Genomic DNA, 18088 nt, shown 5'->3' on the forward strand with positions numbered 1-18088 from the left:
TTACAGTTGTTGTTGACTAAAATCCGGAGACTGGTTTGATGCAGCTAGCCATGCTACTCTATCCTGTGCAAGCTTCTTCATATCCCAATACCTACTGCAACACAAAACCTTCTGAATCTGTTTAATGTAGTCATCTCTTGGTCCCCCTCTACGATTTTTACCCTCCACGCTGCCCTCCAATACTAAATTGGTGATCCCTTGATGCCAGATAATCTGTCCTAACAACCGATCCCCTCTTCTAGTCAAGTTGTGCTACAAATTTCTCTTTTCCCCAATTCTATTCAGTACCTCAAAATTAGTTATGTGATCTACCCATCTAATCTTCAGCGTTCTTCTGTTGCACCACATTTAGAAATCTTCTATTCTATTCTTGTCTAAGCTATTTATTGTCCATGTGTCACTTCCATACATGGCTACACTCCATACAAATACTTTCAGAAACGACTTCCTGACACTTAAATTTATGCTTGATGTTAATAAATTTCTTTTCTTTAGAAACGCTTTCGTTGCCATTGCCAGTCTACATTTTATATCGTCTCTACTTCGACCATCATCAGTTATTTTGCTCCCCAAATAGCAAAACTCATTTACTGCTTTGAGTGTCTCATTTCCTGATCTAATTCCCTCAGCATCACCCGATTTAATTCGACTACATTCCATTATCCTCGTTTTACTTTTGTTGGTGTTCAACTTATATCCTCCTTTCAAGACACTGTCCATTCCGTTCAGCTGCTCTTCCAGGTCCTTTGCTGTCTCTGACAGAATTACAATGTCATCGGCGAACCTCAAAGTTTTTATTTCTTCTCCATGGATTGGAATTTTTCTTTTGTTTCCTTTACTGCTTGCTCAATATACAGATTGAATAACATTGGGGATAGGACGCAGCCCTGTCTCATTCCCTCCCAACCACTGCTTCCCTTTCATGCCCCTCTTATAACTGCCATCTGGTTTGTGTACAGATTGTAAATAGCCTTTCACTGCCTGTATTTAACCCCAGCCACCTTCAAAATTTGACAGTATTCCAGTCAACATTGTCAAAAGCTTTCTCTAAGTCTACAAGTGCTAGAAACATAGGTTTGCCTTTCTTTAATCTATTTTCTAAAATAAGTCGTAGGGTCAGCATTGCCTCATGTGTTGCAATGTTTCTACGGAATCCAAACTGCCGTGGGTTATTAACCTGATAGTTCGACAATTTTCACATTCGTCAACACCTGCTTTCTTTGGGATTGGAATTATTATATTCTTCTTGAAGTCTGAGCGTATTTCGCATGTCTCATACATCTTGCTCACCAATAGTAGAATTTTGTCAGGGCTGGCTCTCCCATGGCTGTCAGTAGTTCTAGTGGAATGTTGTCTACTCCCGGGGCCTTGTTTCGACTTAGGCCTTTCAGTGCTCTGTCAAACTCTTCACGCAGTGTCATATCTCCCACTTCATCTTCATCTACATCCTCTTCCATTTCCATAATACTGTCCTCAAGAACATCGCCCGTGTCTAGACCCTCTATATACTCCTTCCATCTTTCTGCTTTCCCTTCTTTGCATAGCTCTGGGTTTCCATCTGAGCTCTTGATATTCATGCAAGTGTTTCTATTTCTCCAACGGTCTCTTTAATTTTTCTGTAGGCAGTATCTATCTTACCCCTGGAGAGATATGCCTCTACATCCTCTAGCCATCCCTGATTAGCCATTTTGCACTTCTTGTCAATCTAATTTTTGAGACGTTTGTATTCCTTTTTGCCTGTTTCATTTACTGCCTTTTTGTATTTTCTCCTTTCATCAATTAAATTCAATATCTTTTCTGTTACCCAAGGATGGCTCTTTCAATTTATCCAGGTCCCATCTCCTTAAATTCCCACCTTTTTGCAGTTTCTTCAGTTTTAATCTACAGTTCATAACCAATAGATTGTGGTCAGATTCCACATATGCCCCTGGAAATGTCTTACAATTTAAAACCTGGTTCCTAAATCTCTGTCTTATCATTATAAGAGGGCGGTTCAGAAAGTAACCTCCGATTGGTCACAGTGCGGGTTGTGGGGGGAGTAGCGACGCCATCTGTGCGTTCACGCACTCAACAGGTCAGTCGGCATCAAGCCGTGGTCGAGTGAACGTCGTACGTGCGCTGGTTTAGTTTTTGTGGCAGTTTGAAATGTGTGCTGCAATAGAAAACCCCGCCAAATGTGAAGTGCGTCCTGTCATAAGGATTTTTACAGCCAAAGGATATTCTGCAGCAGCTATTCATCGTGAGCTTTGTGCCGTGTACGGACCAAGAGTTATGAGTGAAGGAGTTGTCCGTGAATGGGTACGTTTATTTAAAAGTGGACGAGAGAACGTTCATGATGAAGAGAGGAGTGGTAGACCATCATTGGTGACTGACGAACTCGTTCAGACAGTTGATGCAAAAGTTCGTGAAAATCGACGTTTCTCAATGTCAGAGTTGTCTACTGGTTTTCCACAGATTTCTAAGACTCTCTTGTACGAGATAGTGACAGCAAGATTTGGTTACCGTAAGTTCTGTGCACGATGGGTGCCCAAAATTCTTACCGACCACCACAAAACTCAAAGAATGGCCTCTGCATTAGACTTTCTGTCGTGTTATGAGGACGAAGGAGAACCATTGTTAAACAGAATCGTGACCGGTGACGAAACCTGGATTAAGTACGTGAACCCTGAGACAAAAGAACAATCAAAGATGTGGGTACATCCAAATTCGCCTACCAAACCAAGAAAAGCCTCGCAAGATTTTTCTGCCAGAAAACTGATGGCAACGGTGTTTTGGGGTGCCAAAGGGGTGTTGTTGGTTGAATTCATGGAACGTGGTAAATTCATGGAACGTGGTACGACCATTAATCAAGACGTGTACTGTGAAACAATAAAAAAGTTACGATGGGCTATACAGAACAAACGCCGTGGTATGCTGACTTCCGGTATCGTTTTTTTGCACGATAACGCCCGTCCTCACTCTGCTCGCAGAGCAACGGCCTTTCTTGAGTCCTTCAAGTGGGACGTTATCAACCATCCACCTTACAGCCCAGACCTGGCGCCAAGTGATTATCACCTCTTCATGCATTTGAAGAAATGGCTCGGGTCACAGCAGTTTGATGACGACGAAGAGCTCAAAGATGCGGTCACAGGCTGGCTCCAGGCACAAGCGGGTGATTTTTATGCAGAAGGAATTTCAAAGCTTGTGAAGAGATGCGATAAGTGCCTCAATCGCTATGGAGACTATGTAGAAAAATAGTGCAAAGATGTAGTTGTAAGATGTATATATTAAAATATTTTTATTTAACTTGGTGTATTTTTTTAAATCAACCGGAGGTTACTTTCTGAACGGCCCTCGTATAATCTATCTGAAACCTTCCAGTATCCCCAGGCTTCTTCTATGTACACAACCTTCTTTCATGATTCTTGAACCAAGTGTTGCTATGATTAAGTTATGCTTTGTGCAAAATTCTACCAGGCGGCTTCCTCTTTCATATGTTGGTAGAGGACCATTATCAAGTATGAGAAATCCGACAAACAGAATAAATGACCAACATGTGAAAAGATAAGGAGAACGTCGGTACCTTGGAATTAACATCGACGAAAGGCGAAACTTTCATGCACATTTATAATTCGTCTGCCAGAGAGGCATTAAAATCATAAATAAATTACTAACAATCAGCTAAAAAGTTTTCAGATGCCACTAAATGCATTAAGAACGTACCATAACGCAGTCCTACCCGCTATTTTGCGCTACAGGTCAAGCGTTTGGGATCACAGTGCCTGGAAGTTAAGGACAGCACAGGTTCTACGGTGAGCAGCACACCTGCACCTAACAGACACGTATAGATCAACACTGACTAAGGAGCTGCTTGTGATACTAGGCTTGCTACCTCTAGACATAGTAGTAAGAAAGACTGTTGGACAATATTGGCTCAAAAGCGGCAAATATGATACGGTAAAGGGGATACTCGTCTGAAATGTCGCATCAGGTAAGGAAATAAACTCGTGCAGTGATAGAGAATGGCAAGAAATCTGGAACAAGGCAGAAACAGGGATCAGAATCATCAGTTCTTTAATAAGATAATATATATAACAGATATATTTCCTTCTGACCAAGAGAGCTACACACCACCAGTCGGGAACGGGGGGATTAAAATGGCTCTGAGCACTATTGGACTTAACATCTGCGGTCATCAGTCCCCTAGAACTTAGAACTACTTAAACCTAACTAACCTAAGGACACCACACACATCCATGTCAGAGGCAGGATTGGAACCTGCGACCGTAGCGGTCACGCGGTCACGCGGTTCCAGACTGAAGCACCTAGAACCGCACGGCCACACTTCGCAGCGAACAGGGGGATTAAGCCGCAACTGGCACAGTTTGCGTTGTTGCCAAATTTATTCAATAAGGCGACCGGCCCACCTGCTCTCCCAGCGGGGGTTGATGTGGCAACATCACACTCAAATTGATATGCGTATTAACGAATTAATTAGATTGATATGCTTATAATTAAATTGGGGTAAATTAAAAAATGGCGAGAAATAAGAAAATGGCGTTAATGTAAAATTTTATCTGTTCTCCTTCATCAGCAGAGGATCATCCAGTTCCCCTGCCCTCTCCTACTTGTGAACTGATTGAGAAAAGAATCATTCTGTGTTGAGCTGTAGGACTTTGAGGATCTCATGACACGAAATGGGTGGTAAATTCGAGCAACACATTATTTATTTAGACATTACTTTAATTAAGTAATTACATTTTTAGAAAATGCTGGGCTGTGGTCCTTATTTATTTAAGTGAGAAAAATAGCCCACTCTAATGATATCACAGAACAAAGGGGGAACTGGCACAACTGTGATATTAAAAATGATTGGAAATAGTGCATTTGCACCACCCTATCACATCGATTACTTAACAATTTACAGGAGACAAGGTAGGGAAAAACCTCTGGAAGGCTCACCACCCTCCTACGATTATTTTCTTCGTAATTAAACATACATGTGCTCTCGGACATTTGAGAATCCTACACACACACATACACACACACACACACACACACACACACACACAAACACATTTTGCAGATCGTGTAATTAGATTTTGAAAAAAAAAAAAAAAAAACGTTAGGCACAAATAGATCGTAGCGCTAAATTTAGCCAAGGTCTGATGTTTGAGAACACAAGCACACTTCTCCATATGCAGCCTGACTAACCACCACCTCCACCACCACCACAACGTTTCCACTTTGTACTAAACACATCTGGCGGGAAAGAAAACATTTCGATCACTCACACTCGCGATCGCTAAGCGCGCGCTGTCTGCCAATTACAGGAGTGGCGGGAGTCACAGCCGTGCAAGCCAGGAGAGAACTAGAGGTTCAAATGGCTCTGAGCACTATGGGACTTAACTTCTGAGGTCATCAGTCCCCTAGAACTTAGAACTAATTAAACCTAACTAACCTAAGGACACCACACACATCCATGTCAGAGGCAGGATTGGAACCTACGACCGTAGCGGTCACGCGGTTCCAGACTGAAACGCCTAGAACCGTTCGGCCACTCCGGCCGGTAGAACTAGAGGCCTACACGCACATCGATCATGCCGACAGTTGCGCTTGCATCCCGCAGTATCCCGTTGGATCAGAGAGAGGTGAGTTCCACGGAATCAATACACTTAGATATTTTGCTTTCAAAAAGAGTATAACACGTGTTCCAAACTTGCTCAGCCAACCAGCACTAATGATATAGGCTGGTATCCTCATTCTAGTACCGTAACCGCTATTCTGCGAAGACTATTCCACTCTTACTTAGGGCACCCATCCAAGACCAGATGAACTCTCTTAGCTCTCGTTACTGATGTGTAGCAGATAAGAGTCTGAAACATTTGAAAGTGTTATGGTGATATAAAAGATAAGAAGAAGAAGAAGAAGCATGTGGTTTATGCGTGGTGGAAGTTCAGACAGAATGAGTTTCAAACATTTCACGCAAATCGCGTGTGCTACGAACTCTGGAGTATTGTCATAGAGTTTGGGGTCCATAACAAGAAGTTACTGGAAAGAGAGAAATTATCGTAGAACATAAACACACAGTCCTAAGGCTACTCAATTCTGCACTTAGACATGCTATAATGTTAAAGCTGAGTGGTTTCCGATATATTAGTTGTGGAATGCAACGCTATTAATACTCCAATGCAGGAAATATGTTCCAACACCTGACACCCAATCACCCTGCAATTTTTATATCCCGTTCACTATGGTGAGAAACTAAGATTATGAAACTTCTGCTTCTACACCAAAGAAGTGCTGATAACCATCATTCTGCACTCATCATCCGTTGGTCTACAATGACAATCATTCAACACTCAGATGTCACACATTAAACAATTGTTCGGACCTCATGCTTCTGCGATTGAAATGGCAGGGAAGTTAGAAAAATTGAAAGGGGAAATGCACAGGCTAATCTAGATGTCGTAGTGGTCAGTGTATGAGCCTACTGAAGGGTAATACAGTGCGTAAAGGGAGATGAAAATCTAATAGCCACGGGGGAAAGGAATGCAATTGTAGGGGAAGGAGTAGAAGAAAAGGTCACTGGAGAATATTGGCTTGGACAAGGAATGAGACAGGAGAAAGACCAAGTGAACTCTGTAATAAATTTCAGCTAGGCATAGCGAACACTCTGTTCAAGAATCACAAGAGGAGGAGTTATACTCGGAAAAGGCCGGGTAATAATGGAATATTTCAGTTAGATTACATAATAGTCAGACAGAGATTCAGAAATCAGATACTGGATTTAAGGCGTACCCAGGAGCAGATATAGACAGATCACGATGTAGTGGTGATGAAGAGTAGGCTGTAGTTCAAGAGATTACTCAGGAAGAGTCAGCACGCAAAGAAGTGGAATACAGAAGACTAAGGGATGACGCGACACGCTTCAAGTTCTCTAAGACTATAGATCTCAAAAAAGGGCAATAACAGAAGCGGAATAACTGACTCAGCATGTAGGAAAGTCGAAATAACCTTCGGTGAAATTAAAAGCACGCCGGAAATATTAAGAGTCTAAAGGAAATTCCACTGATAAATGCAGGGGAGAGATAGGATAGGTGGAAAGAGTACATTGAAGACCTCTCTGAGTGGGGGCTTTCTTTGATGTGATAGAAGAAAAAAAAAACAGATTTAGAAGAGACAGGGCACCCAGTATTATGATCAGAATTTAAGCGAGCTTTGGAGCACTTGAGATCGAATAAGGCAGGAGGGATAGCTAACATTTTGTCAGAATTTCTAAAATAATTGGGTGAAATGGCAATGAAACGGCTATTCACGTATGTGTGTAGACTCTATGAGTCTATCGACATACCATCAGACATTCGGAAAAACATCACCCACACTATTCCGAAGACTGCAAGATCTGACACGTGCGAGAATTATCAGGTAATTAACTTAACAGGCAATTGAAATTTAAGGTGTAATGATATCAATGATATGATTCACTGATAACATTGCTATCCTGAGTCAAAGTGAAGAAGAATTACAGGATCTGCAGACTGGAATGAACAGTCCAGTGAGTACAGAATATGGATTTAGAGTAAATCAAAGAAAGTAATGAGTAGTAGCACAAATGACGGCAGCGAGAATCTTTACATCAGGATTGATGGTCACGAAGTAGATGAGGTTAAGGTATTGAGCTACCTAGGTTTGCAAAATAAGCAGTAATGGGTGGAGTAAGTAGTACATCAAAAGCGGACTAGCACTGGCAAAAGGGTATCCTGGTCTATAGAAGTCTACTAGTATCAGACATAGGCTCTAATTTGAGGAAGAAGTTTGTTAGAATGCATTGGGAGCACAGCTTTGTATGCTAGTGAAACAAGGACTGTGGGAAAACCGGATCAGAAGAGAATCGAAGCATTTGATATGTGGTGTTACAGACCAAATGTTTCAAAGGTAGGGGGACTGATTAGGTAAGGAATGAGAAGGTTCTCCGCGGAATCGTCGAAGAAAGGAATATGTTGAGAACTCTGAGAAGGGGAAGGGACAGGATGATAGGACATCTGTTAAGACATCAGGGATTAACTTGAGTGGTAGTAGAGGGAGCTGTAGAGGGCAAAAACTGTACAGGAAGACAGAGATTGGAATATATCCAGCCAATAATTGAGGATGTAGTGCTACTCTAGATGTAGTGCTACTCTAAGATGAAGAGATTGGCGCAGGAGTGGAATTCCTGTCGGGCTGTATCAAACCAGTCAGAAGACTGACGACTCAAAAGAAAAAAAAAAAGGGTATTGCGATTCCAAATTCGCATATGATGTTCGATGCTATCAATATGTTTCATGATCCCAGTGGCCGATTCTGGCCGTAAATCCAAAGAAAAACCTGATAAGCAGTATTACGTTTGTTATTTGCCAGCCGGCTGTAAGATACACCAGTTCTCTTAATAATTATGTTTCCTCAGCATAGGAAGAAGTGCCTCACAAAATCAGTAACACAACAGTGCCGCCTCTGACGTCGCAAAGTGATCTGACAGAACAACATGGAACAATTGTGATTGTAGATGCATCTGTGTATGTGGAATAACACGTTTCACCTGTATTAATATAAACCATTACCATTAAAACTACACACAAAGCTTATGCAATTAGCAATCATCTAATCTTACATGAGGTCGACCCCTGGGTATTTTCACATTGGCCTCACAGTAAATATGGTCTTTCCTGTCGTTTCTTGTTAACAACATCAGCATATTCCCAAAAATTAGCAACTTACATTCAGATAAAACTCGGCAGAAATCCAATCTGCATTTGGATTGCACTTTCTTATCTCTTGTGCAGAAAGATGTGCTGCATTCATTTTCAATAAGCTACCACAAGAATTCAAAAATCTTAGCAGTAATCCACGAACTTTCAAATCGAAACAGAAGGGTTTCCTCATTGATCACTCCTTCTATTCTGTTGAGGAGTTCCTTGAAAATCTAAGCTGATTCTTGTGTTATATTGTTGTTTGCGTTTACTTAAATTTATGGCTTAACTTTTTTGGATTGATAAATATTTTATTTTATCTGTTATTACCTTTATGTTCTAATTTCATGTCTTGACACGTTCCATGACCTTGGAGATTTGCTCCTCTGTTTGGTTCTACGGAACTAGGCGTATGAATAAATAATAAGTAAATACGTTTTAGCGATGTGACTCACGAAGATCTGTCTCCGTCTAAGCAAACCAAATAAGTGCTGTGGCATTACAATTTGGAGCGATAAATAGCTTTGAGACTAAGTAAAATGAAGCATATATATAATCTGAAGCATGATGAACATGTGGTCTAAGGGTAGAGTCACTGAGTAATAATGAAAACGTCGTTGATCCCTGCTTCGAATGCTGCCACCACTAAAATTTTGATTAATAGTTAGCATTGGCGGCCAACGACTTCCGGCATAAGAAGTCACCCTCATTTTGCCAATGGCCTTGTCAAAAAGGGAGGAGAAATGGACAGAAGTTTGCGGCACTGTTTTGTCCTTGGGGTGGGAAACTGCCCCTACAGGCGAAAGAATCAGCAGTGATCAACGACATGAGGACACAGAAGGCAATGGAAAACACTGCATTAAAGACACATAATGTGTATCCACAGAAAATGTGGCTATAATTGGAAAAGTGTCATGATGATCTTTCCAAAAGATCAAAAAATCCAAAGATTCTGGAATAGTCCCCAATTCAGACCTCTGGGAGGGACTGCCAAGAGGGAGGTTACCATGGGAAAAAGTCTGAAAAATAAGCATAAAGATAACATTCTACGAGTCAAGGTGTAGAGTGTCAAAAGCTTGAAAGTGGTAAGGAAACTACAAAATCTGAAAGGGGACATGCAACGGCTCAGTCTAGATATAGTAGGGGTCAGTGAAATGAAATGGACAGTAGACAAAGATTTCTGGTCAGATCAGTATAGGCTAATATCAGTAACAGCAGAAAATGGTATAATGGGAGTCAGATTTGTTATGAATAGGAAGGTAAAGAAAGAATTGTGTTACTGTGAACAGTTCAGTGATAGGGTTGTTCTTATCAGAATAGACAGCAAACCAACACCAACAACGATAGTTCAGGTATACATGGCGATGTCACAAGCTCAGGATGAAGAGACAGAGAAAGTATAGGAGGATTAGGAGGATATTGAAAAGGTAACACAGTACGTAAAGTGAGGTGCAATTCTAACATAAGAATTTTTAGCATATTGCAGACCCATCAGCAACTGTGTAGACTAAAATATTGAAAAATCCGCCTCATTAGTCGTGGGGTACTGGAATGCAATTGTGGGGGAAGGAGTAGAAGAAAAGGTTACAGTAGAATATGGGGTTGGGACAAGAAATGAGAAAAGTCTACATGTGTGAGACTGGTTCTGGTCTATCTCTCTATCACAGTTGCGCAATGACTCCTTGTTAGTGTTTTAGGAATTTGATGTTGAACCTACGGCCTGCAAGGTAGGAAAATACCATCTCATACATGCAGAGTTCAGAAGTGTGCAGCAGTATGGGGAGTGATATAGTCAGAAAATAATGTCAATGTCGGTCTGACTACACTCCATGTAAAGGAAAAGTTATTGCTAACATAAATTAGTGTACGGTTTCTGGCATAAGTATGTGTTAGCAATAATGAAAATCTTAGATTTTCGTTATTAAGATCTAGTTTTACTCTAAGTATGACTTCATGACATAGCAATGTTAGCAAAATTACGTACAGGATGGTAAAATATTGATATTGGGTGTTCACAACTGTGAAGTGTAATTCCTATCTATTATAAAGTTCTTTAATGGTAAGATGGTTGATGACCATGTCTGGGGGTCGATAGAAATACAAACAAATTAAATACAATTGGGGCCAGAGATATCAATTACACTAAAATATACAATTAAAACAACCAGTTAATGGATGGAGTAGGTAAAGAGCAATAAAAAGAAGTACACACTTAAAACAACTCCATAACTTAAGAGTATAAAGTACTCTACAGTGGCTCGTGAATTCTTTTCGTTAAATCAGATATCTCGCGTTTCTGCTTCAATTAAGCCCGACAGTTGTGAATATGTTCAACTACAGAAAAAATTAGGAGAGATGGAGATGACCGCGGTTCTGAGTGTCAACTGAATATCACTTTCTGGCGTAGTGTGAGTGCATGTGTTTACCTTTCATCGGCGGCGGCAATGGCTGCTGTCAGCGTGAGTTGCGAACCTGTGAATATATTCTAAATATCTTTCAACTGTTAAATACCAGTTGGATACATTTACTGGGTCTTCAGTGAAGCCGAGATTCCTAGTTATTACCTAGCTAAGTTAATTTTCATGGTACACGTTATTTGGCTGGAATAGCACATACGTCATTGCCCTCAAATCGCTTGCAAGTGTCAGCGCTCCGTGCAATTCTCCATGCTAGAAGACTTCTGTTTAATTCCTTAAGAGTTAAGTGTTCACATAATGACTCTCACAATCGTGTCAGCGTGGCGCGAGTCGCCTTGCTCAAACACTCGATGATTTGCTGCAAGACAAGAAGTCAATTACTCTCTCTGCAATTTACCTATATCGAAGCTGGTTGCCACGAGTTTTCTTTCTGGCCAATCTGAGAATTCATATTTGTTATAACACCACCCACTAGAGGTTTTGTAGTGTATCACAGGCGTCATTTCTTTCGTAGGGCAGAGTTTAACTTCTGCTACATAATAACTGAGATACACGGCTTTTTCTTTCATGCTAGTTTTAACGCAGGTGGTTAGAGTGAGTCACCATTTTTTTAAGTTGGGTTTCTCTGGACGTTTATCTGTCATTTCGCGCGTGTCCCTGTAGAAAGGCTTTCTGAAGGTCATTGTTAAAAGCAGGAACAAGGGCTGCTTTTGTCGGCTGCCTATGCAGTGGCTCCGGCGTCTCATTGTGTCCTCTAGCTGTCCCGCTGTAAAAGTTTCACCCGAATGTGAGACTGGCATTCCATTGTAGAAATTCTTCCTTTAGAACTGTATCTCGTAGCTTGGGTCTAGGAAATTACTTGCATGCAATTACTAGTGTGATTGTTAGTGGTTTATATTTACGAAATGTCGGTTAGTTTATTCGTTCTGCCTATCAATAAAATTCGTACATTCTCACGTAACTATGTTGTGTGATACATCGAGTTAACCGGAATTGTTTCTTTAATTCAATGTAAGGTGTGTTATTTGTTTAACACCTTACAAGAGGAGAAAGACTTATTGAGTTCTGTAATAAATTTTAGCTAGTAATAGTGAATAATTTGGTCAAGAATCACAAGAGGAGGAGGTATACTTGGAAAACGGCAGGTGATATGGGAAGATTTCAGTTAGATTACATCATGATCAGACAGAGAGTCCAAAATCAGATTCTGGATTATAAGGAATACCCAGGAGCAAATATAGACTCAGATCATAATATAGTGGTGATGAAGAGCAGACTGAAGTTTAAGAGATTATTTGGTAAAAATCAATGCACAATGAAGTGGGGGATGGATGTACTCTTGATACACTTGAAGTTCTCCAAGACTATAGATACAGCTATAAGGAATAGCTCAATAGGCAGTACAGTGGAGAGGAATGGACATCTCTAAAAAGGGCAATCACAGAAGCTGGAAAGGAAAACATAGGTACAAAGAAGGTAACTGTGCAGATACCATGGGTAACAGAAGAAATACTTCAGCTGATCAATGAAAGAAAGAAGTTCAAAAATGTTAAGGGAAATTCAGGAATACATTAAGTGAAGTAAATAGGATGTGTAGTGAAACTAAGAGAAATGGCTGTATAAAAATGTGAAGAAATCGAAAAAGAAATGACTGTCAGAAAGACTGACTAAGCATATAGAAAAGTCAAACGAACCTTCGGTGATATTAAAAGCAATGGTGGTAACACTAAGAGTACAACGGAAATTCCACTGTTAAATGCAGAGGATAGAGTGGACAGGTAGGAAGAGTACATTGAAGGCCACTGTGAGGGGGTAGATTTATCAGAGCTGATAAAAGAAGAAACACGAATCGATATAAAACAGATAGGGGTTCAGTATTGGATTCAGAATGTAAGAGAGCTTTGGAGGACTTAAGATCAAAAACGGCAGAAGGGATAGATAATATTCCATCAGAATGTCTAAAATCGTTGGGGGAAGTGGCAACAAAACGATTATACACGTTGATGTGTAGAATGCATGAGTCTGACGACATGCCACCTGACTTTCAGGAAAATACCACCCACACAATCCTGAAGACTGCAAGAGCTGACTTGTGCGAGAAATATCGCACAATCAGATTAAAGCTCATGCATCCAACTTGCTGATAAGAATAATATACAGAAGAAATGAACAGGAAATTGAGGATGTGTTAGATAGCGATACGTCTGGCATAGGCATCAGGAAGGCAATTCTCACATTGCAGTTGATAATGGGAGCAAGGCTAAAGAAAAATAAAGGCAGGTTCATAGGATTAGTCGCCCTGGAAAAAGCGTTCATCAATGTAAAATGCTGCAAGATTTCGATATTCTGAGAAAAATAGGGGTGAGCTATAGGTAGAGACGGGTAGCATACAAAATGTACAAGAGCCAAGAGTTAATAATAAGAGTGGACGATTAAGAACGATGTGCTCGGATTAAAAAGAGTGTAAGATAGGGACGTAGTATTTCGCCCCTACTGTTCAGTCTCTACATGGAAAAAGAAATGATGGAAAAGAAAGAAAGGTTCAGGGGTCTAATTAAAATTTAAGGTGAAAGGATATCAATGATACGATTCGCTAATGGCATTGCTATCCTCATGAAAGTGAGGAATTATTACATGATGTGCCCAATGGAATGAACCGTCTAATGACTACAGAATATTGATTGATAGTAAATTGAAGAAAGACGAAAGTAATGAGAAGTAGCAGAAATGAGAACAGCGAGTAACTTAATATCAGGATTGATGGGCACGAAGTACTGGAAGTTAAGGAATTATACCATCTAGGCAGCAAAATATCAACGAGGGACAGAGCAAGGAAGACATCAAAAGGGGAGTAGCACTGACAAAAAGGGTAGTAGTATTATAGGGTAGTAATATCAAACACAGTCCTTGACTGAGGAAGAAATTTCTGAGAATGTACGTTTGGAGCACAGCACAGAAGATGGCGGTCCACATTAAACCAGTCAGAAGACTGCTACTCCTCAAAAAGCCGCAGGTCGCTTATAACAAACTCCTTAGTGTACATCCCTTAACAGCCTCCGTTGTTTTATCGTTGGAGTTCTGGTTCACCATGTTTATATCGAAGTTTACCAAACCAGCTTCTAGATGCGTTACGTGCTCTCTAGTGGACACCGCATGGAACCATATTACGCTGTCTAATGAGAATAACTAGCAGCAGCAACGAGTTTCCAATATCAGTTTAATGCTGCAGTATTCATTAGTTGGAGACTTTATAAATTCGATGAGATGTGTATACAATCCAGAACATCATCTACACTTTACACAGACAAGGAAAACTCAACTACGCTGTCTCTCTCTCTCCTTCTAACGCAACATCTGTCCAGCACATACATACACTCATGAGCGGGTAGAAGCTCTTGCTACCGGCTTAGAACCAGAACGATGATCATCTTAATCAGTCGTAAGCTCTGGTAAGGGCTGTTCTGTTGTTAGGTGCGCAACATCTAATTTATCACATTCAGATACAATACTGTCATCCTTTTCCAAGCAAATCCAGATGGAGCTTTATAAACAGATTTTTCGGGTGTCCTTTAATGTGGTAAACATACTCGAATCCGTCGTTTTCGGTAAGTACTTCAACTACCTACCGAGCCGTGCGCTGCTCGTGTTCATTTCGTTTATTGTTTGTCATCTTCTCTTACCGTACTGCCACCTCGTTTTCTTATTCCATTTACTGGCGTCACTAACTGCCTGCCATACCTGCCCGTGAGTGGCAGCAGCAGCGCCTATTGATAAGTGCACTGTCGTATTTTCTCTGGAGCGACCGATAGTATTTCCGGGTCGTCGTGTGTCTGAAAGTCAGCCGGGTATGGAGTAGCAGTCGCGGGCGGACCAGCAGTGGAGTCAGGGAGTCGGTCGGGGACGGACCAGCAGTCGGAGGCGGAGCGCGAGGGAGGTGCAGACAGCCAGTGCTCGCCGACCGCTGGTGACACCCTTGAACTGTCCGACGAAAGGAGATTGGAGCGGCACGACCGTTGGTTGGTCGTTCGGTTGGTCATCTCATAGGGCGACGTGTATTTGGTCTATTGACCGTTTCTGGGTCTCGTCAGTTGGTCATCTTGCCGGACGTGGGTCGGTTCCTTCCTTGTGCAGAGATGTCGTGGCCAGTGGGTGGGTCCACACCGATGTGCCCGCATCGCCGTGTCTCCAACTTCCGAACAGACCTAGAGTTGAGACGGGTTGGAGCTGCAGTCAGCATCGGACAGCCAAGACTCGCCCGACCGTCGCCGACACACGTAACTTCAGTGGGAACGACCTGAGTTAGTCGTTCGGTCGATCGTCTCATTGGACGACGTGTATTTGGTCACCGACCGCTTGTGGAAGCTCTCTGTGTGTTGAAATGATTCGTCCTTGTTATTCCACAGTGATTGCCTTTACGATTGTTCTCGTGCAAGTGCGTTTACGTGGAACCGTGTGTAACTTCTGTGATTTCCACTGCGCAGATGAATGCTGTTTGCGTACTCGAGTAGTCAGTCGGTCGGTTGAAACAGAGCAGCGAGTGTGTCGGCTGGAAGGGAATGAATTAGGCCGTTAGTTGGTACTTCAGCCGTCCCTAGGTCGCGTTGCCACCCGATTGTTTAGTGTTACACTTGGCTGCCTGTCTCACCTAAACTGTGCTTACCGTTTACTCCCCAGGCCAACCCTTGGAGCAATTCTGAGCACCATTGTTTGTTGTTTTTCATTGTTATCACGGCCTTGCCGCAGTGGATACACCGGTTGCCGTGCGATCACCGAAGTTAAGCGCTGTCGGGCGTGGCCGGTACTTGGATGGATGACCATCCAGCCGCCATGTGCTGTTGCTATTTTTCGGGGTGCACTCAGCCTCGTGATGCCAATTGAGGAGCTACTCGACCGAATAGTAGCGGCTCCGGTCAAAGAAAACCATCATAACGACCGGGAGAGCGGTGTGCTGACCACACGCCCCTCCTATCCGCAGCCTCATCTGAGGATGACACGGAGGTCGGATGGTCCCGATGGGCCACTTGTGGCCTGAAGACGGAGTGAAAAGAAAAAAGGTACTGTGCCAGGCCTTCAGCCGTGTATTAATATTGTCTGTCTTACGTTTAGTATATGGTCTTCAGCCGAACTTCATAACAACTTTAAGATTAGGCCTGCAGCCGTGTTTCATTTTTGCTCTTCATTTAGGCCTTCAGCAGCGTTTGTTTCAGAATCTGTGTCTTTCATATGAAAATCGTTGTCTGTAAGGATTCTCTTTAATTATCTTGAATTCTTGAAACTGCCTTCAGCCGCGTTCTGTAAATGTTTGTCTGAAGGTTTCCGTTAATTATTCTTGATTAATTGCTTGGGCCTTCAACCGACAATATACAAGTTTTGTTAATATGTTTTTTTTTCTATTGTACTGTGTAAAGGCTTATCTTTAAAGTCTATCTTTTATTACGTAAATAAAATCTTTTTAATTGGGCTTTCACCCGAAGAATTAACATGAAATTTCCTTAATATGGCCTTTAGCCGGAATTTGTAAATGCTTCGCATTTAAAGAATTTCCTTAGCTGATCTGAAGTATTATTTCGGCCTTTAGCCGAGAAGATATTGTAATTTTACTTAAGTAAGGTCTTCAGACGTTACTCTAAATCCTGTTGTTTTAAAAGCAATCACTTTAACTTATTCTGGAGAAGTTAGATGGGCCCTCAGCCCTGAATTGATCTTTGTTGTTTTAAGGAGAAAACTGTGCATTGGTTTGAGCAATAAAGTTGTATGTGTTCTTGTGTAACTTAGAGTAATTGACCTTGACCCCTTTCCACAACCTGATCCGCTCTGTCCTCCGAAACCAGGATTTCACGTACAGTTTCCATTAACAGTAAATGCTAGTATCTTATATTTCTCAGTTGTGGCTACGCTTCTCCATACACTATGTTTAATGGCATGTGCGAACCTTGCTTTTACATCTGCAATATCATATTCTTTTTCCAGTTACGGTTTATAATCATGTTTTTCTTGACTTCGAGCTTCTCCATTTCCTGTTTCCTTTTGCGTGCATTAAAGGGGGACAATTTGTTTAGTGGGGAATGGTTTAAGTCTGATCGACGCTTTGGTTCTTTTTCTTAAGACTTGCGGTATAACATTGTTGTGGGTATCAGTCCTGATTCAGCGATATCTGTATTAGATAGTATTGTAGAGAACAACGTCCTAGATGAGAAAATGCGTTTCTCCTGCTTTAATGTAACACTTCTATCGTCTTTGTTGGAGTCAGTGTTATGAATCACCAAGTAGTTTACAGGTAAAAGCTTAAAACAGTATGCAGACAGAACATAGTTTATAAGCTTTTCTGACCTGGATAATGATTTGACAGCTTGCACAGATATTATTCCTTGTAACAATCACATCTAGAAAGGGTAGCTGCAGGTCATCTTCTAATTACATAGTAAATTTTTATGCAGTTATCGTAAGAGGTGACCGAGCTGTTCTACAATGTGATAATATCACTTGTAAAGCAACTGGAACGAAGTCACTTTCTAAGTAGGAAAGCTAATACACTCCTGGAAATGGAAAAAAGAACACATTGACACCGGTGTGTCAGACCCACCATACTTGCTCCGGACACTGCGAGAGGGCTGTACAAGCAATGATCACACGCACGGCACAGCGGACACACCAGGAACCGCGGTGTTGGCCGTCGAATGGCGCTAGCTGCGCAGCATTTGTGCACCGCCGCCGTCAGTGTCAGCCAGTTTGCCGTGGCATACGGAGCTCCATCGCAGTCTTTAACACTGGTAGCATGCCGCGACAGCGTGGACGTGAACCGTATGTGCAGTTGACGGACTTTGAGCGAGGGCGTATAGTGGGCATGCGGGAGGCCGGGTGGACGTACCGCCGAATTGCTCAACACGTGGGGCGCGATGTCTCCACAGTACATCGATGTTGTCGCCAGTGGTCGGCGGAAGGTGCACGTGCCCGTCGACCTGG

This window comes from Schistocerca americana, chromosome 6 (genome assembly GCF_021461395.2).
Source record: "Schistocerca americana isolate TAMUIC-IGC-003095 chromosome 6, iqSchAmer2.1, whole genome shotgun sequence".
In the NCBI taxonomy this organism is placed as follows: Eukaryota; Metazoa; Arthropoda; class Insecta; order Orthoptera; family Acrididae; genus Schistocerca; species Schistocerca americana.